We start from the raw sequence: 22,405 nt of genomic DNA on the forward strand, positions 1-22,405 counted from the left end.
GAGAGAGGAGAGACAGAATCCCAAGTAGGCACCATGGGGCTGGATTTTACAAACCATAAGATCATGACCTGAGCAGAAACCAAGAGTCAGATGCTCAACAGACTGAGCCACCCAGGCACCCCAAGTTATCTGCATGTGTGTTGAAATGACCCTTGCAATAACAAGAATGAGCAAATAAAGAAATTACTCACATTTTGATTTCTATAATGTTTTAAAGATAAAAACTTCTAATACAATAGATTTAATCAAATACATTATGAGTAGCTACAAGTATGATTATAATAAATTATTACTACTTAATAAACTGAAACTCCTCTGGAATGTTAAAAAAAGAAAATACAGTATCTAATTATTCACTTGTAGACTCAAATGCTAGATTTGTACATTGGTTTGCAGAATGCTCAAAAAAAAGGGGTAAATTTTTAGAGAAGACATAATGTTCAGAAAAGGAACTGAAATTAGCCATAAATTGCTTGCTGAACCTGATTAAGTAGATAAAGCATCACTCACATAAACTTTTCTATAGATTAGCATGGCAACATATATCAATGCCTGCAAAGAATCTGATCCTGTTAATCTCTGCAAAGAGAGTTTAATGGTTCCTTCCTTTTTACTAGTATGGCTTTCTAGACAACTTAAAACTTGTTCATCTTAAAGTACAGGTAAAACAAAGCACTTAATTCTCTCAAACACTATAAACTACACAAACCCCCAAAGGGCACAAAATATAGTAAGATGTTGGGGCATCTGGGTGGCTCAGTTAGTTGAGCATCTGACTCTTGATTTCAGCTCAGGTCATGATCCGGGGGTCATGGAATTAAACTCCAGGTTGGGCTCTGCGCTGAGTGTGGAAATTGCTTAAGATTCTCTCTCTCTCTCTCTCTCTCTCTCTCTCTCTCTCTCTCTCTCTCTCTCTCTCTCACTCTCTCTCTCTCAAATAAATGTATAATAAATGTTTTTATACCATGTCATAACTTTTACTATGAATACAGCTATTTGCCACATACTATGCTAAACGCCTTACACAGAACACATAAAAGGTAGGTAATTACTGTTATCCCATTTTACAGATATGAGAAGTGGAAGTTTAGAGAGGCTGAGTAAGATAAAAAGAAATAGAGCTAAGATATTAACCCAGATGTTCTGGCACAAAACCCAAACTCTTAACCAGATCACCATTCACAAATAAAAGGTTAAATATAATGTAGGAAGAAACTACTTGCGATTTCATTCAAAAACCAATGCCACAAAGCTGCATTCCCTAATACTAACTTCACAGTAATTCTGCTAAACTTACTGCCAAATCTATGGTCAGGCCCTTGTTCTAATCTCATTTGTCTTCTCAATGAGATATGAAACAGACAACTACTAACTCCCTGCTTCTTGAAACCATCAATGAACCACATTCCCCTCATCCTTTCTAACTCACTGGCTGTTTTTGATCTCTTAAACTCCTAAATGCTGGAATCATCAGGTCTCTATTTTGAGTTTTCACATCATTCTCCAGCCAAAATCCTGAAAAAGCTTTCTATTATATTTAGAATAAAATCTGGATTTCTTATTCTTGTTTACAAAACCCTAAATGATATGACCTGTAATTATTTCTCCAACTTCATTTTCTAACACTTATCCTCACCTTAGTATGTTAGTACTAGGTATTCTCTCTATCTAATCTTTGAATTGGATCGCACTCTTCATCACTTAGATGCCACCAAAAATGTCACATCCTCCCTGGCCACTTAAAACTCCAAATCATTCTATAGTCCATCGCTGTATTTATATTCTCTACAAAACATTTACATTATCTATGTTACATTTTTCTTCTTATATTTTTATTTGCTTACTCAATATCTATCTAATATTAGAATATAGACTCCACAAGAGCTGAGATCTAATCTGTCTTGTTCACTATGAAAGCTAATAGCTCCCCACTATAATTTAGACTACGTAAAGTTTTTGCCTATAATTTCAAGAGTTGACAAGACATGCGAAAATCTGTTCATAAAATTATAAGTGACTTAAAAACTCTTAAATTAAGAAATTCTAATCTATATTTTTCTTTAATGAGTCTTAAAATTGCAAGCAACTTTTTGAGATTTACGACATCTGACACTGTGCAATATGGAAAACAGGTAGAAAATATGATCAACATCAGTTTTACAGACTTGAAAACTCACTGCTCTCCTACATGGTCTCAGAACTGTGCTGCCACAAGTTTTCCAAATTATTCTGTTGTAACAAGTTGTAACAAGATTTTTAAAAAAATGTTTATTTAATTTTGAGAGAGAGAAAAACAGTGGGGAAGGGGCAGAGAGAGAGGGGGACAGAGGATCCAAAGCAGGCTCTGGTGCTGACAGCAGAGAGCTTGATGCAGGGCTCAAACCCACGAACTGTGAAATCATGACCCCAAGTCAAAGTCGGACACTCAACCAACTGAGACACCCAGGCGCCCCACAATAATTGTTTAAAATACAATCACAAAATTCTATTGGTAAAAGACACTTTAGAGATCATCTGGTTCTTGCCTAATTTTTCAAGATGAGGTAACATTCTTATGTCCCAATCAGTAGCAAGTATTATTAAACATTTTCAAACATCTCCTTCCATTCAATCTTTAAAACCCAAAGAACTTGGAATCACTTTCCTTCTTTATGCAGAGAAATAAAATTAACATTCAGAGAACTCTGTGCAAGGTCACATAGGTGTAGCAAAATCAAGACACAACCACCTCGGATCAGTACTTGACACTGAAGACTGTGCACTTGCCACTGTACCAATTCGACATGAAGAAGACCAAAAACAAGACAAGTAAAAGAGTTACAACGTCATGCAGCTTGATAACGGCAGAGCCAGGATTAGAAACCAAGTTTCTAGTTTTAGTGTCCCCGGCACCCCTATCAGACTGCCTTGAAAATAAACCTATCACCACCCCTTGATTTTTAAAATATCCTTGCATACTAACATGTCTCCGGAGGTAAGGGAAAAAAGCAAAAATGAACTATTGGGACCTTATCAAGATAAAAAGCTTCTGTGGGGCACCTGGATTAATAATAAGCACTATAATAATAATAATTGGTTAATAAGCACTGCCCTTCTGCTTAGGTGATGGATCTCATAGTTCATGAGTTCAAGCCCCACATGAGGCTCTGCAGTGACAGTGCGGCACCTGCTTAAGACTCTCTCTCTGCCCTTCCTCTAATTGTGCTTTTTCTTGGTCTCAAAATAAATAAATTTTTTAAAAAAGATAAAAAACAACTGCGCAGTGAAGGAAACAGCAACACCAAAAGGCAACCAACGGAATGGGAGAAGATATTTGCAAATGACATATCAGATAAGGGGTTAGTATCCAAACTCTATGAAGAACTTAACAAACTCAACACCCAAAGAACAAATAATCCAGTGAAGAAATGGGCAAAAGGCACGGACAGACACTTTTCCAAAGAAGACCTCCTGATGGCTAACAGACACATGAAAAGATGCTCGACATCACTCATCATCAGGGAAATACAAATCAAAACCACAATGAGATACCACCTCACACCTGTCAGAATGGCTCACATTAACAACTCAGGCAACAACAGATGTTGGCGAGGATGCAGAGAAAGGGGAACTTTTGCACTGCTGGTGGGAATGCAAAGTGGCACAGCCACTCTGGAGGTTCCTCAAAAATTAAAGATAGAACTACCCTACGACCTAGCAATTGCACTACTAGGTATTTATCCAAAGGATACAAAAACGCTGATTCGAAGGGGCACATGCATCCCAATATTTATAGCAGCCCTATTGACAATAGCCAAATTATGGAAAGAACCCAAAAGTTCATCAACTGACAAATGGATAAAGAAGATGTGGTGTGTATATACACAACGGAATATTACTCAGTGATTAAAAAGAATAAAATCCTGCCATTTGCAATAATGTGTATGGAACTAGAATGCATTATGTTAAGTGAAATAAGTCAGAGAAAGACAAATATCATTATTTCATTCATATGTATAATTTAAGAAACCAAACAGATGAACACAGGGGAAGGGAAAGAAAAATAAGATAAAAACAGAGAGGGAAGCAAACCATAAGAGACTCTTAAATACAGAGAACAAACTGAGGGTTTCTGAAGGGGTGCTGGATGGGGGGATGGGCTAAATGGGCAAGGTGCATTAAGGAGGACACTAGTTGGGATGAGCAATGGGTGTTATGTGTAAGTGATGAATCACTAAATTCTACCCCTGAAACCATTATTATGCTGTATGTTAACTAACTTGGGATTTAAAAAAAAAAAAAAAAGAAAAGGGTGGGGGCACCTGGGTGGCTCGGTTGGGTTAAGCCTCTGACTCTTATTAATTCTGATGATCCCAGGGTCATGGGATCAAGCCCTGTGTCGGGCACTGTGCTGAGCATGGAGCCTGCTTGGGGTTCTCTCTCTCCCCCTCTCTCTGTCTCTCCCTTGCTTGCACACTCTCACTTTCTCAAAAAATAAACAAACATACATGCATACATTTTAAAAAAGGGAGAGAAATAAATTGAAAAAATGAAATAAAATAAAATAAAATATCCTTGTACACTAAAACTACAGTTAACAATATTTGGCTTGTATCAAGGCATCCATTAACCTTGGAAATATGTAAAATTGTTTATATACACATGCTCATTCCTTCAGGAATAGGATCCAGGGCTTTTATCAATTCTCAAATTTTTATCAGTTCTCAAAGGTTTTATTTGAGGAGGAAGGGAAGGGGAAAATAAGAATCACTGACTCAGATGGGATACCTGGGTGACTCAGTCGGTTAAGCGACTCTTGATTTCATTTCAGTTCTCCTGTCATGATCCCGCAGCTGACAGGCAGAGCCTGCTTGGGGTTCTCTCCGCCCCCACCCCACCCCCTGCTCAAGATGTGTCTGTCTCTCTGTCTCTCTGTCTATAAAGAAAAAAAAGAAAAGAAAAGAAAAGAAAAGAGAGAAGAAATCACTGATTCAGACATACTGAAATAAAGTAACTAGTGAAAACATAAGAATATAAAAAATAAAAATAGTAATTTATACGAACATATATTTCCTCTGTATTTGCACCACAATCTCAACAAACTCTTGTAAGTTCTTTAAAAGTGATGTTCACATGCACCAAACATTTTTTTAAATGATTACACCAAAATGTCTCCTTCTCACCCCTATCTCTCATCCCTCTAGTCCTCACTTCCATCCACCTGCACAGACAAACCCCTGGTTTATTTTCTTTTCGGATTCTTTATCCATATAGGTCAATATACAAATATGTATTATTAACTGGATAAAAAGTATTTTAAATGCTGTCATTTGCAACTCTTCTCTCTTTCTGTACTAAACCAGTGTTTCTTAGAAATTATACCCTAAAAACCTTTCTCCATTCCCAGTAAAAATTAAACATTCAGTTACTTGCATAAAAATCTTTTATGGGTTTTTACTATGTGCCCAGCACTAGGGATAAAAAATAGTGAACAAGCAAGTCTTTGCAAGTCTGCACAGAGCTTCCATCGTTTCTTTCATTACCCATATAAACAACAGAGACACAAACTAAATACATGACTCCAAGGCATGGTAAATGCTATCAAGGTAAAGGTAAAAGACAGAGACAGAAGTACATATAACAGATAATCTAAACAAACTGGGATGAGGTCATGTTCCCAGGGTATTAATGGATATGAACAGATGGAAGAAAAAGGTCTGGAAAGATGTCAAACAAAATTAACAGCAAGTTATACAGTTGGGCAGCTTATAAAATTAATCATGAATTTTATAAGTGCAAATAATTTTGAAACAATGAAAACAAGAGAAGCTAGAGTACATTTAGAACACAATTTAGGCTACTTCTAAGATAAATTATTGTAAGACTAAAACATTTCTCCTTATTAAACGGACTGCTTTATACATTTGAACATCCAAATTCTCAAAACTTAGTTGTTTTTTTTTCAAAATGCATTAAAAACTTTTTATAACTTCTCTATAATTTACCTGTTTCAAAGAACTAGCACATTTTATTAATTTTATGTATCATTTCATCTCAATATAGTAAAATCAGGTATATAGTTGCTAAACTCTTGCGTTTTCCAGTAAAATAGTTCTTAGAGACAACTATAACAAACTTGATAGAATAAACACATAGAATCAGCACCCAGTTCTTCACTAAAAATAAAAGCATTCTAGGGGCGCCTGGGTAGCTCAGTTGGTTAAGTGTTTGACTCTTGATTTCTGCCTAGGTCATCTCATGGTTCATGAGGTTGAGCCCCACACTGGGCTCCATGCTGATGGTGCACAGCCTGATTGTGTTTCTCTCTCTCTCTCTGTCCCTTCAGCATGCACGTGCTCTCTCTCTCTCTTAAATAAACTTAAAAAAAAAACCCAAAAAAAACCCAAAAAAACAACTTTCTTTTGATCAGAAAGATAGGTATGAAAGACCGAGGGAAAACAGTATTTTAAAAGTTTGATTTTGCTTGGGAAATTTGATGATTATGAATAGTAACTCAATCTTTGATGATTCTATTTTAGGAACTATAAAATCATAAAGCAAAGATTTTTTTTTTTGAACGTCAAAATGTTATTAACTGTAGTTATTAGATCTAAGAACAATTTCCACTTCCTCATTCCTTAAACATCTTTCTCCAAAGTCATCTTTCTAAACATTCCCCAAGTTTTCCCATAAACAGATGTTTACAACATCCTCAACCACAAAACATATCTAAATTATACAGGACACATGGCTTAGTGAATGTAGTAAACCTTCTCTCAGTATGGAGTAAACCTATGAAATAAACTGACAGTGGCGCCTGGGTGGCTCAGTTGATTAAGCATCCAACTTTAGCTCAGGTCATGATCTCACAGTTCATGAGTTCGAGCCCTGCATTGGGCTCTGTGTCTTCTCTCTTTACCCCTCCAGTGCTCGCATTGTTTCTCTCTCAAAAATAAATAATAAACGTTAAAAAACAAAAAGAAATAGGGGCACCTGGGTGTCTCAGTCGGTTAAGTGTCCAACTTCGGCTGAGGTCATGATCTCGTGGTTCACAAGTTTGAGCCCCTCATCGGGCTCTCTGCTGTCAGCTCAGAGCCTAGAGCCTGATTTGGATTCTGTGTCTCCCCTCTCTGTCCCCCCCCCAACCCACTCGCGCTGGGTCTCTTGAAAGAAAGAAAGAAAAAGAAAATGACTAAAATACTAAACACCAATATCCAGATTCTTTAAGCTTTTTCAGAGCAAGGTTCCGTCAGGAAAAAAAAAAGTCCTAAATAATTCTATTCATCAAAGCACATGTGCTCAAGGCCTCCAGACAACTCATTGTGTGTTAGGGGTCAGTCAGCCCAAACCTAGCTCAACAGGAGTAATTCTACTGAAACCTTTCTAATCTGAAAAGCATGGATGATGAACCCTCTTTATTTCTAACAAAAATCCAAACAAGTGACTGTTACTCAATGATAAAAGCAATGGTTAACCTTCCTATCAGTTAAAACAAGGCCTATTCCCCTCCGTAAATGGCAAGTCGTAATTTTTACTGTTACTAATTGGTTATACATAACAACATGATAAATAGCAATCAGTTCACCTTGAAGAAGGCCCAAATTTTAAAATATCATAACTTCCTCAAGAATATTAACATTTTTACACAAGGAATAGTGCTCATAAGTACTACAGACAAGATTATGATATGGTACAGAAAAAGAGCTTGGTTTTCTGAAAATAAACCATGTGTCAGGTATTATGCTAGGTGTTTTCAGATGCTTTTCTCGTTTAAGTGTGCACCATAAATCTAAAACACAATATGAACTACCACCAGTAACCAATATCTGTTAAGTACCAAGTAGGTGCCAACACTTTCAGTGCTCTATATACAGTATCTAATTAATTATTCACAGCAATGCTGTAATGTATGTATTACCTTCATTTTAATGATAAAGTAAAGAAACCAAAGTACAGAGAAGTACCCAAAGACACAAAGCTAGCAAGTGGCAGGACTATGATTTAAGCCTGGCCAGCCTAATTCCCAAGCTGGTAGTGTTAAATACCGTAACTTGTGCCATCTTACAGATGACCAATAGTCCTTAGGGAAGGAGAACTTTTGTTTTTTAACATTCATTTGAGAGAAAGAGAGACAGACAGAGGATCCGAAGAAGGGGGCTCCACTAAAGAGAGCCCAATGTGGGGTTCGAACTCATGAACTGTGAGATCATGACCTGAGCTGAAATGAAGAGTCCCACACTTAACCAACTGAGCCACCCAGATGCCCCAAGGCCAAGGCAGGGAACTTTTAAGGGTGATGGAAATGTCCTAAAATTGAATTGTGATGACTGCACAATTCTGCAAATTTACGAAAAATCAATGAATTGTGCACTTAAAATATGTGAATTTTATAAGTATGTAAATTATATGTCAATAAAGCTATTAAAAATCATTAAAGTCTTTTTTAATAAAGAGTCTTAGTCTTCAAATTTTTAAATGCAATACTTTAAAAATACAGGGGTGCGTGGGTGGCTCAGTCGGTTAAGCATCCAACTCTTGATTTTGGCTCTGGTTGTGATCTCACAATTCAGGAGTACAAACCCTGGGTCGGGCTCAGTGCTGACAGTGCAGAAACTGCTTGGGATTATCTCTCTCTCCCTCTCTCTGCCCCTCCCCTGCTCGCTCTCTCTCGTAATACATAAATAAACTTAAAAAATATATAAAGACAATAGCCCTAATTAAAAGCTAAATTATATTGCTTTGAAGATTTCATTTAACTATATTATAAAGTGGGGCGCCTAGGTGGCTAAGTCAGTTAAACGTCCAACTTGGGCTCAGGTCATGATGTCACAGTTCATGGGTTCCCGTCAGGCTCTGTGCTGGCAACTTAGAGCTTGGAGCCTGCTTTGAATTCTTTGTCTCCCTCTCTCTGCTCATACCCTGCTCACACTCTTCCTCTCTCTCAAAAATAAATAAAACGTTAATCTATACATGTATTAAAAACTGACATCTAAAAAATTATTAAAGGGGTGCCTGGCTCAGTCAGTTGAGTGTCCGACTCTTGATTTCAGCTCAGGTCATGATCCCACGGTTATGGAAGAGAGCTGATGACCCCCGGATTGGGCTCCGCACTGAGCTGAAGGTGGAACCTGCTTAAGATTCTCTCTCCCCCACCCCAACCCCCACACCTCTGCCCCCATCCCCTGCTCGTGCTCTTTCTCTAAAATAAATAAATAAAAAGTTATTAAAAATGTATTACCATCTCCTCTACACAGGTTCGTTTTATCTGCCTCTGACTTAGAGGGAGAAAATGGAAATGAAATTCATCAAGCATCTAATCTGGGCCAGTCACCCCTCTGAGGCATTTTTATGCCCATTTTATAGATAACACTTGAGCTTCAACAGAATTAAATAACTTGCCTGAAGCTGATATATTGTGAGCTGAGACTACAACTCAGCTCTTATGTGAATCTGAGGTATAAGCTGCCCTGAGAAAGATATATTAAGCAAAACCTTATTTTAAGAAGAAACCCTTGGTTTCCTCACACTCTACCCTACGAGAGGAGTTTAACTCTGTATTCTTGGTTGTAATTTAATTTGTCATCTCTCTGGAACATTTCCATAGCAACTAACATGCAGGGCAACATCAGAGAACATTTTTAACAATCTTGAAAAACAAAGCAAAAAAACAGGAAATCAAAACAAAAAGAAGAAAAATCAATGAAGGCTTATTATAATAATTCTCAGTGTTATAATTCTCAGCAGAGTATCAATTAATTTACAGATGAAATACTAGTCTCAGATTTTTAAGGAGGCTCAAGGTTTTTCCAGCAATAATGTCCTATGAAGAAAGACCCAATTTTTTATTTATTTATTTTTTAATGTTTATTTGCTTTTTGAGAGACACAGAGTACAGAGCAGGGGAGGGAGAGAGAGAAAGGGAGACACAGAATCTGAAGCAGGCTCTAAGCTCTGAGCTGTGAGCACAGAGCCCAACACAGGACCCAAACTCAAGGACCGTGAGATCATGACCTGAGCCGAAGTCGGACGCTTAACCAACTGAGCCATCCAGGCGCCCCAAGACTCAATTTTGATTGTAAAAATATCTTCCCAAAATATGTGAACACACATTGTAGATGTAAATAAAATAATGTAAACGCTAATGTCAGTACAAACGGACAAATACTTCAGACAGGTATAGAGAAAATAGCTTCTGATTTAGAGGGAGGAAAGCCTAAAAGATAGGGCTTGATAAAAAGTGTTGAGAAAGCAGCAAAGGGATCATTTAGATGGCTTATTTAGCCATCCAGTGTTTAGAAGGACAAAAAGAAACATTTCTACCTGCAGCATAATGCCAAATTTAGAAGAAGAAATAGTAAAAACAGATAAAACCATTCATTCATGGAGAAGCTGCCTAATCTGAAGTTGAAGTGGTACTCTAGAAAGTGAATGACAACCTCTAACTTTGTGTGCACAGTTTTAAAGCTCCAGGTTTTTATTCTACGTTAAGTTACACGTTGTGTGTAAATGTGCTACACTGAAGAGGACATCACCAGTTATTAAAGAGGTGGCAGAAAAGCATCATCTTAAAAAGAAAAGGGGGAGGTGAGGGGCTAGGGCGCCTGGGTGGCTCAGTGGGTTAAGTGTCCGACTTCAGCTCAGGTCATGATCTCACAGTCCGTGAGTTCAAGCCCCGCATCGGGCTCTGTGCTGACAGCTCGGAGCCTGGAGCCTGCTTCGGATTCTGGGTCTCCCTCTCTCTCTGACCCTCCCCCGTTCATGCTCTGTCTCTCTCTGTCTCAAAAATAAATAAACGTTAAAAAAAAAAAAAAGATGATTAAAAAAAAAACAAACATAAAAAAAAGAAAAAAGCGTGTCATCTTTAAAGCATCTGTGGAATACTTAGAAAACTTCACATTATAGCAAAACAGCCAAAGGTTACTTCACTTTTTCAGCTTCTGCATTAATCCTCCACTGAATATTACATATACTATATTGTTAACTAAGTATGTTATCACCATCTAGTGGTGTTCAAACATCAACAACACAACAAGAACTAATAATAACCAAAATCAGGAATATTCTGGAATACACTTGGCATTTTAGTTGATCTGTTATTTTGTTAATTGCTTTCAGATTAAATGCAAATTTCTGATATTGGTTGTTTTCTTTGTGAAAATTGATGTCTTCTTAATTAAGCCTCTTTTCTAAATCCTAAAGATAACTCAGCCCCAACAAAAAAGATCCATGAATAATTTTTGGCGCCTAGGCCAAATATTTTAACTAGACTTTAAATAGTTTTTCAGGTCACGTTTTGAAATCTCTCCTCCTGCTGCAATAATCGCTCATTTTCAGAACAGGAAGTTTGTTCCTTTGGTCTCCAGAAGTTATTTTGAGACGCAATGACAAACCTGATTGGCAAGTATTCAGTAACCATGAATGCAGGGGTAAATGCTCACGAGGAAAAATAAATCTAACCTGTGCCCCATAAACTCATATTTCAGACTGTCAATTACTAACCTATAGACTCCTGAGGAGTTCAATGAAATTGAGATAGTTTATTGGGGCAGGACTAATAATCCATTTCTTCAATTTATCCCTCTTTACTAGTTCTTTCCTTCCCTACAGGCATGGTTAAATCCTTGTTCAGAGGAGCTTAAAAAACATTTATGTCTCCAATCTTTAATTAAAAAAAAAAAAAAAAAAAAAAAGTTGGGGCACCTGGCTGGCTCAGTGGAGTGTGCAACTCTCGATCTCAGGGTTGTGAGTTTGAGTCCCTCAATGGGCATAGAGTTACTTAAAAAATAAATAAATAAAAGTCATTCAATCCCTGTCCTTGTCCTCTTCTTAGGCTCTTTCTCTACTCCCTCACCTTTCAGTTTTAAAACTACCCACTCTATCCCAACCACTATGTTGAAACATCTCTTAACAAACATGTCAACAACCTTCTTTTAAAATTCAATGGCTCTGTCTCAGTCATTAATTTCTTTATATATAGCATTTAATAATGTTGGCCAGTTATTCCTACAAATGCTGTCCCCTTTTGGTTTCTATTATGACATACTGTCCAGATAATCCACTAATGGCAAGCCACTCCATGTGTGTCTCTGTCGAGAGTTTCTCCTTCTCTGTCCATCTCTGGAATATATGATTTTCCAGAATTCCTACCTCAATTCTTTCCTCTACAAAATTTCCCCGAGTAATTCCATCTATTTTTCAGCTTTCAAATACCGACTACATGCTGATGATTTCCAAATCAGTATCTCAAGTTCAGACCTCTCTTCTTTTTTTTTTAATTTTTTAAATGTTTATTTATTTTTGAGGGAGAGAGAGAGTGAGAGCAGGGGAGGAACAGAGAGAGAGACACACACAGAATCTAAAGCAGGCTCCAGGCTCTGAGCTGCCAGCACAGAGCCTGATGTGGGGCTTGAACCCACGAACTGTGAGATCTTGACCTGAGCCAAAGTGGAACATTTAACTGACTATGCCACCCAGGCTCCCCAGACCTCTTTTCTCAATGCCAACCAGAGCCATATAATCAATTGGTTACTAGCCATCCATGTCTAACTAGCATCCCAAATCATTTCAACCTTACCAAAAACCTTTGTTCCCTATGTCAATGATGAGTCACTTACCCATTGACAGAAGCATGGGGCATCATCAACTGACTTTTCCCTTTTCCTCAAACCCTTCCCCCTTAACTAATCAGTCACCAAGCCCTATCGTTTCATTTTAATGTTTCCTTAAACCTTCCCATCCATTCCCAGTATCTAAGTTTAGGTTACCAACATCTCTTACCTAGATTACTAGATTTCTTAACTATAGTTATCCCTGTTAACAATACCCTCAATAGAGCAATTAGCTAAGCCATAACTAGACTCTAAGTTCCTTAAAATCAGAGAGTCTCTTGGTTTTTTTTCCCTCTCATGATTTTCTCTATGGTTTTAATACAGAAAAAAGTCAGCCAACACACATTAGCAAATGTATCAAGCTGGAGTATTTCTGTTTTCTCCAACAAAAAGTCAACTGAGCTAATGGAAAGCTTGCTGCTAGGGAAGAAACCTAGGGCTTTAGCATCTAGACTAGCATGCACAGGTCAACAAGGATTTATAGGAGTTGAATAACATTATGAACCAACTAGACCTTAAAGACATCCAGAGAATACCTAACAAAAGAATTATTTTCAGGTACACACGGAACAATCTCCAAGGCAGACCATATGCTAGACCATAAAACAAGTCTCAATACATTTAAGAGGACTGAAATCGCTAAAGTTATGTTCTCTGACCACAATGGAATGAAATTACAAATAACAGAAAGAAATTTGGGGAATTCACAAACATAGGGAAATTAAACCACAATAACCTAAATAACCAATAAGTCAAAGAAGAAGTGAAAAGGGCAACCAGAAACTATTTTGAGATGAATGACAAGATATACAATACAAAAACTTATAAGATGCAACTAAAGCAAGGTGTAGAGAGAAGTGTGCAGCTTTAAATGTTTACATTTAAAAAGAGGGGCGCCTGGGTGGCTCAGGCAGCTGAGCCAGACTTTAGCACTCTGGTCTTGATCTCATAATTCGTGGGTTCGAGCCCCTCATCGGGCTCTTCTGCTGTCAGCAGAGCCCACTTCAGATCCTCTGTCTCCCTCTCTCTAAAATAAACATTAAAAAAAAAAAAAAAAAAAAAAAAAGAGGGAGGTGGGTAGGGGGACGGGTGAAATAGGTGAAGGGGATTAAGAGTACACTTACCATGATGAGTACTGACTAATGTATAAAATTGTTGAATCACTACATTGTACACCTGAAACTAATGTGACACTATACGTTAATTACACCGGAATTAAAATTAAAAAAAAAATAATAAGACAAAAAACTAATAAACAAGAAAAAAATTAAAAACTTGAAAAAATCTCAAATCAATAATCTTACTTTGCACCTTAAGACACTGGGGACAAAAAAGATATTTAACATCAGCAACATAATGACAAACTCTCTGTGGCCAAAATTTAACATTGGTAACAAGTAACTCCAATTTTAGACAATTACTCCCCTAAACTTACAAAACAAACTTGTAAGCCAGACATTAAAAGCCTAAATATTTTTTAAAAATTTTTTAAAAGCTTAAAAATCCAAGTATTCTTATACCCCAGTTTAAGAATAATTAGATTATCAGGCGTAAATGCAATTAAAATAACCGATAGTTTGCTCTCCAGTGCACACACACACAATTTCCATTTTGGAAGAAGGAGATTTTAAGAAGGTACCTGAAGGTTTATAAACTCAAATATAAAATCCAGGTTTTTATTTCATTATTTTAAGCAGGCACCTTTTAACATGGGCAAATGAGTCTTAATATATCAAAGCTGGCAAACAGAGAGAAAAACCCTCAACTTTATCTTTCAGAAGGCCTCTGGGATACCACTTATTAGCAAGCTATGCTGGCATTCCTATCTTTGAAGGAGATAATCATAGGTTAAACATAAACAAATGGAGACTTGAAAGAATGCTAAGCTCTAAAACAGTAACAGAATTTACTATGGGTTAAAATATTCCAAAAACTTGGGGCTCATGGGTGGCTCATGAGTGACTCAAATGTCTTTGGCTCAAGTCATGATCTCACAGTTTGTGAGTTCAAGGCCCACATCAGGCTCACTGCTGTCAGCACCAAGCCCACTTCAGATCCTCTATCTCTCTGGCCCTCCCTTGCTCATACTCTCAAAAATACAATAAACCTTAAAAAATATATTCTAAAAACTTAAAGTATATTATCTTTTAATTATAATAACCTTATAAAATATTATTACACCCTTGAGACAATCAGGACCTAGACAGAGAACAAAACAGAGAAAAACTGTCCAAGCTCAGTCCCCTGGAACAATCAGCCCCAATGTGAGCTGCTAGATGACTCAAGCTGCATGAGTGACTTAAATGGAGACCAGCAGCAGAACCACACAGCTAAATCCTGCCCCAAATGCTGACTCAAAAGTGTAACCAAATAAAAGGTTGTTTTCAGCCACTCAACTTAGATATCTAATTGTTATATAATTAAAGCATAACATAACATGTATAAATTTCATCATAGCCTTTTGAGAATACATAATACTGAATGTAATAGTGACCCTGAAACACGAAAAGTTCTCAATTAAATTACAACCTTTTAAAAGTGTGAATCTATCCTCATGAAGGCCCTAAAAATTACTAATATACTGAAGTACCTTCATAAACACAACATGCCTAAATTTAGTTTCTTAATCCTACAGCATAAATTAATACTAAGGGGAGAAGCAGTCAAGTATACCAAAATGGTAACATTTTCAAAGCACAGCATAGATGACACGTCCTCTAGAAAAAATAGGTACCAACCACTTAAACTCAATGTTAAATCTGTCTAAAACTTATTATATTCCAACTTAATACTTGTCACCCATGCTAACAGTCCTTCATGCTGATGTGCCAGAGAAGCATTATTAACTCTTAACATTGATAGATTCGTATACTCCCAAGTTAGATGTTGTTAGTATTTACTGGTTATAATCTAAAGACTTAACTTTCCCTAACATCATCACCTTAGTGATCTTCAGCAGGTTATACTTCTTTTTTCCTACCTACAACTATCTTTATACACTCTCCAAAACTATTCCCTCTTCACCCCCAAATCCCACTTGGGATATGAGTGCCAAGCCCTTAGAGATCATCTCATTTAATCCTCCAACAACCTCCTGAGATAGCTATCACCACTACTGACGAAGGAAGGAAGGAAAGAAAACAAAGATACTCAGCTAATTTAGTGGTCTAGTCATAATATGAACCCACGTTTGTCCAATTCTTTGCAAAGCTTGTACTTTTTCTACTGTAATACAGTATCTTCCAACTTCCAGCACCTGTAATTTTTATTGAATTAATAATTATTTTATTAGCCAAAAATAAAGATCTAAATTAAATGGTGCCTGTTTTACGTTTAACCTGAGCATGATCAGTTTCAAATTAAGTAAATTTAGTACAGGACCCCTGGAACTATTTAAGCCTACCAGCTTATTTTTTAATTAGGTTATTGCAACTAATACATTCCTTTTGAAGAGAATCACAAGGAACATTTTATTAGAACTTTTCACTGAGAATCATCACAGGACTAAAACAGAAAATGAATCTTATTTTCTATATATTTTAAGATACTTAAAATGTGTTAAAGTATAGCTTACAGAAAGGCATACATAGAGATCAAGAATGGTTGGTTCAATGAATTATCACCAAGTAAGCATACCTGTACAGCTGACCCTTGAACAATACTGGTTTGAACTGCATGGGTCCATTTACATGCAGATTTTTTTTTTTTTTTTAAAGAGTTGACAGCAAAGGCACAAGGCGTTTACTTACAACTGCCCATCCTAGTCTCCACAGACCAAATCAAAGGTGACCGGCACAGAGTTTGTACCTGTTGCCCTGAGAACCCAGGGAGACCAGACCTGTGGAGGCAGTCAGCAGTCCCAGGGCACCCTGGGATGGGGCAGGGCTTCGGGTCACCCTCTGGGTGAAGGGTTGTATATGTGGGGTGGGTGAGTCAGGCACAGGGGGGCTTGGCAGAGAGGAGGCCGAGCTGAAAGAGGAACACATCCAGTGGCCTCAACCTCCAATCCTCCAGGCACTGGCTCCCCACCAAACACCCCCCAACAGGGCCCAGGCCCCAGAGTCTCTGGGAGGCCAGCTATACTTACATGTGGCTACAGCTGCCAGTGGCACAGGTCAATGCTACACTGCCAGGCAGATGAGACCTCTGTATTGTGCCTCCAGGCTTCCGCCACAGCCAGCCAGCCGCCAAGGTCACCAGGGTGCAGAATATCACCAAGCCAGGACCAGGCCTGCCCCTGGTACCGCCTCTGGCCTGGCCTGGCCTGCCTATAAGTGCATTTTTTTTTTCAATAATATAGTACGTAAGGAAGTAAATGTATTTCACCTTCCTTATGATTTTCTCAACATTTTTTCCCTCTAGTTTTAATACAGTATATAATATACACAACACACAACACACGTTTATCAACTTTATACTACTGGTAAGACTTCTAGTCAACAGTAGGCTATTAGTTGTTAAGTTGAGGAGTCAAAGGTTATAAGCAGATTTTTCACTGCATGGGGGCAGGCATCACTAACCTAACTGCTCCGAGGGTCAACTGTATACCCAAGATATACAACATTACCACACCTCAGAAGGCCTCCCACACCATCCCTCCCAATCATTATTCTTTTATTCCTCCTCAAAGGTCACTACTATCCTAACTTCTAATACCATAGATTAAAAACTCTATACAGTGGAACCATCAGTATGTACGTGTGTATACATATATATATTCTTTTGTGTTTCAGCTTCCGAAGATAATTATAATAATTATTATAAAATAATATTATATTATATAATATTATAATAATTCAACATTATATTTGTTAGGTTTTTATTTTACATTCATACTTTTTAAACTATTACAAAACACTTCCAGTTAAACTGACCACAGTTAGAAAAATACCCTTCATAAGGTCATTTTTGAAGCAGTGATGACATTTGGATTTTGAACCCCAGCAGATTTCTGGTGGTGAACTGTAACAAAAACAGTAGTGGTGTCAGTAACAAAACTTGAGAACAGAGTCCCTCTTTACTCAAGAAAACCAAGCAACATATCCATCACAATAATAGCCCCCACTTCTTTCCTTCTACTTGCTTCTACTTTTCCCCAGGGAGCCTGTGCCTTAGGTGTCCTTGGTGGTGATCATAGGAGTGTGACTGATTCTAGAACTGGGCGACAAAGAGAAAACAGGGAGATGTACACAGAAGAGGTAAACTGCAACACACCTGTGATGCGTATAGGTGGGTGATCCTTGAGTATATCCTCGGACTTAGGGAATTTTTGCATTAGAGACATAATCTAACATACTTAATAATAGTGTTAATAAAATGTATTGTCCCCGTCACCTACTAGCCAAGACTTAAGGACATTTTCATTACTTTGTTTATTTTTATGAAATGTGTCTGATAGAATTCAAACTATCTCCACAAAACAAAATCACAGTGATTTTCAATTGCACATGCTTGAAAAATAATCCAACAACAAAATAAGAGGTATGGATTCATTTTCCAACTGAGAATTATTTCTAGACTGTTATCCCAGGCAAAAAATTACATTTCAGGACTTTAAAAAAAAAAAGGACAAATTACTACATGGACTCCAAACACAGAAGCTTATAGCTACAATGTATCTGATTTATAAAATAAAAGGTATATAACTTGTAAATGAAGATATTTTGCTGACTCCCAAATAGTAACTACTGTTAGAGAATATACTGATTTGTTGCTACTACTGCAGAATTAAACACAAAACACTTCCTTCAAAATACATAATGATGACCTTTGGGGGATTAAATTCATGCTCAGGTTTGTGTAGTATGTTTGTGTGTTGCAGGGAGGAAGGGATAAAAGGTTGAGGCAAGTTTAACTGCTGGGGGTTGCACAATAAACAGATCTTAATCTACTAATGTTACATTCTCTGGTAAAAACAGGGAGCTCTGCTTTCTTGTCTTAAAGAATTATCATCAGTTTGCCCCACTGTTCCCCCAATCCTGAACCTTTTCCTCATTTCCCTGCAAGCATTCATAAGTGAATTCTCTTATGAAGAGCCTTACTTGATCACCTCATTTAAAACTAATCTCTCAGTGTGCCCAGGTGGCTCAGTTGGTTAAGAGTCTGGCTTTGGCTCAGGTCATGATCTCACAGTTTATGCGTTCAAGCGCCGTGTTGGACTCTGTGCTGACAGCTCAGAGCCTGGAGCCTGCTTTGGATTCTGTGTCTCCCTCTCTCTCTGTCCCTTCCTGCTCATTCTCTCTCTCTCTCCCAAAAATAAACAAACATTTGAAAAAATAATAATAAATAGGGGCGCCTGGGTGGCTCAGTCGGTTAAGTATCTGGCTTCAGCTCAGGTCATGATCTCATGGTCCGTGAGTTCGAGCCCCATGCGGGGCTCTGTGCTGACATCTTGGAGCCTAGAGCCTGCTTCAGAATTTGTGTCTCCTGCTTTCTCTGCCCCTCCCCACTCGCACTGTCTCTCTCTTCCAAAAATAAATAAACGTCAAAAAAATTAAAAGAAACAAAATAAAAAATAAAAAATAAATATATAAAAAATAAAACTAATCTCTCAACCCCAATCCTACTACCACCACACACATGCACTTCCTTCCCATCTCATTCCTGATTAATTTTTCTCCATAATATTTCTCAGCATCCAATAATGCTATGTTTTACTTGCTCTGTTATAGCAATGGTATACCCACCATTACTAAAACCTAAAACGTAGGCTCCACAAGGATAGGGATTTTTGTTTGTTTCTATCTCTAACCTTTTTTGAGTACATCTATGTGCCAGGCACTGTTCTAAGTGCTCTGCATGCATTATCTCACTTAGCCCTCACAATGACCCTATTAGTATCATTACAAAGCTTAATTTTAGAGTTAAGGAAACTGAAGCACATATGTTAGGTAATAAGCTCAAGGTCACATGGTAACTAAACATCCCTATTTTTAAACTGACAATTCCTTCTGCAGTCTTTGCTTCTTTGGTGACACCACTATTCAATCTGACAATGTACAAATGTACAAATCTGATAATCTGGTAATCATCCTAGATTCCATCTTTTTCTACTCCTATTAAAAATTTTTATTATCTTTTACATCTATATATTCCTTTCCATCTCTACTTCCCTGAGGACCCATATTCATCCACTCAAAAAATACTTATTCAGCGCCTACAACTATATACCAGTCACTGTCCTTGGATCTGAAGATACAGCCCTGAAAGAAACAATGACCCTGCTCTCATAGAGCATATAGTCTCTCTCACTCGGATCACACAGTAACTTTTTTTTTTTTAATTTATTTATTTTGAGAGAGAGAAAACACACACAAGCAGGGGAGGGGTAGAGAGAGTGGGAGAGAGAGAATCCTAAGCAGGCTCAGCACTGTTCAGCGCAGAGTCCAACCCAGGTCCTGAACTCACGAACCGTTGAGATCATGACCTGAGCCAAAATCAATAGTCGGATGCTTCATCGACTGAACCATCCAGGTGCCCCCACACAGTTACCCTTTAACTGGCCTCAGTCTCCAGCTTTGTCTTGCCTCCCTCTACCCTCCACACAGCTGCTAGTCACTCACCTATGTTTTCTTCCATGACAAAACAACTCAATTAAAAAACGGAGAACACCCAACACTAATAGTGGTATGTATATCCCATAATAAGAAGCTTCAATTCCAAACAAACAAACAAACAAACAAAACAGACAACAGACATGAACAAACCTTTCCAACAATATCCAAATGGCCAATGGGTATACAATATGCCAACTGAAGTTATAGAACATCGTTTACACAGGAGGAGAATTTAAATTAAAATGACCATGAGATACCACTCCGTATCTACCAGAAGGGCTAAAATTTTTCAAAACTAACAATACCAAAGATGATATGAGCATGTGAAATTCTCAGGCAGTGTAAGTTGGCACATTTCACTTTGGAAAACTGATAGTATCTACTTAGGCCAAACAAAAGTCTACCAATGACCCCCAAAATTCCACTCCTAGGTATTTACACAAGAGAGACGATTCTGTCCATCAAAAGACATATACAAAGTGGTGCCTAGGTGGTTCAGTCAGTTAAGAGACCCACTCTTGGTTTCGGCTCAGGTCATGTTCTCACGGTTCATGAGTTAGAGCCCGCGTCATGTCGGGCTCTGTGCTGACAGTGCGGAGCCTGCTTGGGATTCTCTTTCTCTGCCCCTCCCCAACTCACTCTCTCTGTCTCTCTCTCAGAATAAAGAAACTTAAAACAATAAATAAATTTTAAAAAAAAGACATGTACAAGAATGTTCTTAGAGGCTTTATTCATAGAAAGCTGAAAACAAACTGGAAACAACCCAAATGTCCAACAGCAGTAGAATGGGTAAACTGTGATTAATTTACAAAATGGAATACTATACAGCAATAATAAAAAGATTGATCTGTTACATATAATATAGATGAATTTCACAGATATCATAATGAACAAAGCCAGATACCAAATAGCACCTACTGAAGGCTTTAATTTATAGAGGAAGGAAAAAGAATACATGATATATGACTTCATTTAAGAAGAGGCAAAGTAGTTTATGATGTTAGAAGTCAGCATAACTGTTGGGGAAGATGAGAGGCAGTGGGGAAAAGTATGGTCTGGGAAAGAGCAAAAAGAATTCTTAGGTGCTAGAAACACTATATATCTTCATCTAGGTAGTAATCTGTTATACCACACGTGTATATATGTAAAAAGTCATTAAGATATATCTCTAAGATTTTTACTTTTTACTGCATGTATATTATACCTTGATTTGAAAAACAAGTAACATCAACAACAATTTCTTTGATGGTACCTAAGGAGGACCAACTTGAACATGCCATAAAGATCTTCAGGATCTGGCCCCCACTTACCATTCTAATCTTATTTTTCATCACCATCTGCCTCATATTTTACTCTCTACCAACAGAAGTATTAACGTTTTCCCTGCACACAATACATTCTTTTCACTCTAGGTCTTGTTGGGCTCAAGCAGTCTCCTAAATCTAGACTGTTAAACCTCTACTCATCCTGTAAGTCCCACTCAGTTCAGGAAGCTCTTTCAAGAATCTTTTTTAGCCAAGCCTGTATTAGATGCTCTGATGTTTCCAATATATCCTATGCTCTTTCTGTAAGAGAAAGTCCATATTGCTGCAGGGCATGTAATATTTGCTCAATAATTGTTGAATGTGACTGAAAAAAATCACTATTCTGCCTGACTGTGACAAATGTCATATCTCTAAAGATAGTATTGGGATGATTCACATAAAAGATAATGTAAAATGGCAAGGGGACTTAGGACAGCAGGATGTATCACCACAAAATGAGTTAATTTTTTTTTAATACTGGTACTTAATATTTAGAAGAAAGTATGCCTCCAAAATTAAAGATATCCTTAAAAATATCCATAAGCTAGGTAAAACGAAAGGTAAAGTGGGAGATTAAAAAGATAAGGATAGGGACTCCTGGCTGGCTCAGTCAGAAGAATGTGCGACCCTTGATCTTGGGGTTGGCCCTACACTGGATGTGGAGATTACTTAAATAAATAAAACCTAAAAAAAAAAAAAAAAAAAGAGATAAGGACAAAGAAGCTAATCTGAAAAGACTACATATTGTATGATTCCAACTATACAATATTATATTCCAAATAAACATAGGAAGAGGCTCCACATCATAAGTCATCAGGGAAATGCAAATTAAAACAATGTGATACCATTACACACCCCATTAGAATGGTCAAAATCTGGAACACAGAAACACCAAATGGTGGCAAAAATCAGAACAACAGGACCTCTCATTCATTGTTGGTAGGAATGTGAAATGGGA

General features: G+C 37.5%; 1 protein-coding gene across 7 annotated transcripts in view; it reads right to left on the reverse strand.

The window, feature by feature from the left end:
- Positions 1–22,405, reverse strand: part of RC3H1 (ring finger and CCCH-type domains 1) — an 85,893-nt gene that overhangs the window by 51,099 nt on the left and 12,389 nt on the right. The window contains exons 2-3 of one of the 7 annotated variants that reach the window (XM_042976775.1): positions 17,479–17,549; positions 16,675–16,855 (exon numbers count right to left, since the gene is read on the reverse strand). The exons of 4 other annotated variants lie outside the window; for them this stretch is intronic. The gene's annotated coding sequence lies outside the window, so the exon portion shown is untranslated. Of the gene's footprint in view, positions 1–16,674; positions 17,305–17,461; positions 17,550–22,405 lie in introns of those variants that run through there. 2 more of the 7 variants (XM_042976774.1, XM_042976777.1) reach the window with 2 other exon arrangements.

Source organism: Panthera tigris, chromosome F3 (assembly GCF_018350195.1).
Source record: "Panthera tigris isolate Pti1 chromosome F3, P.tigris_Pti1_mat1.1, whole genome shotgun sequence".
NCBI lineage: Eukaryota > Metazoa > Chordata > Mammalia > Carnivora > Felidae > Panthera > Panthera tigris.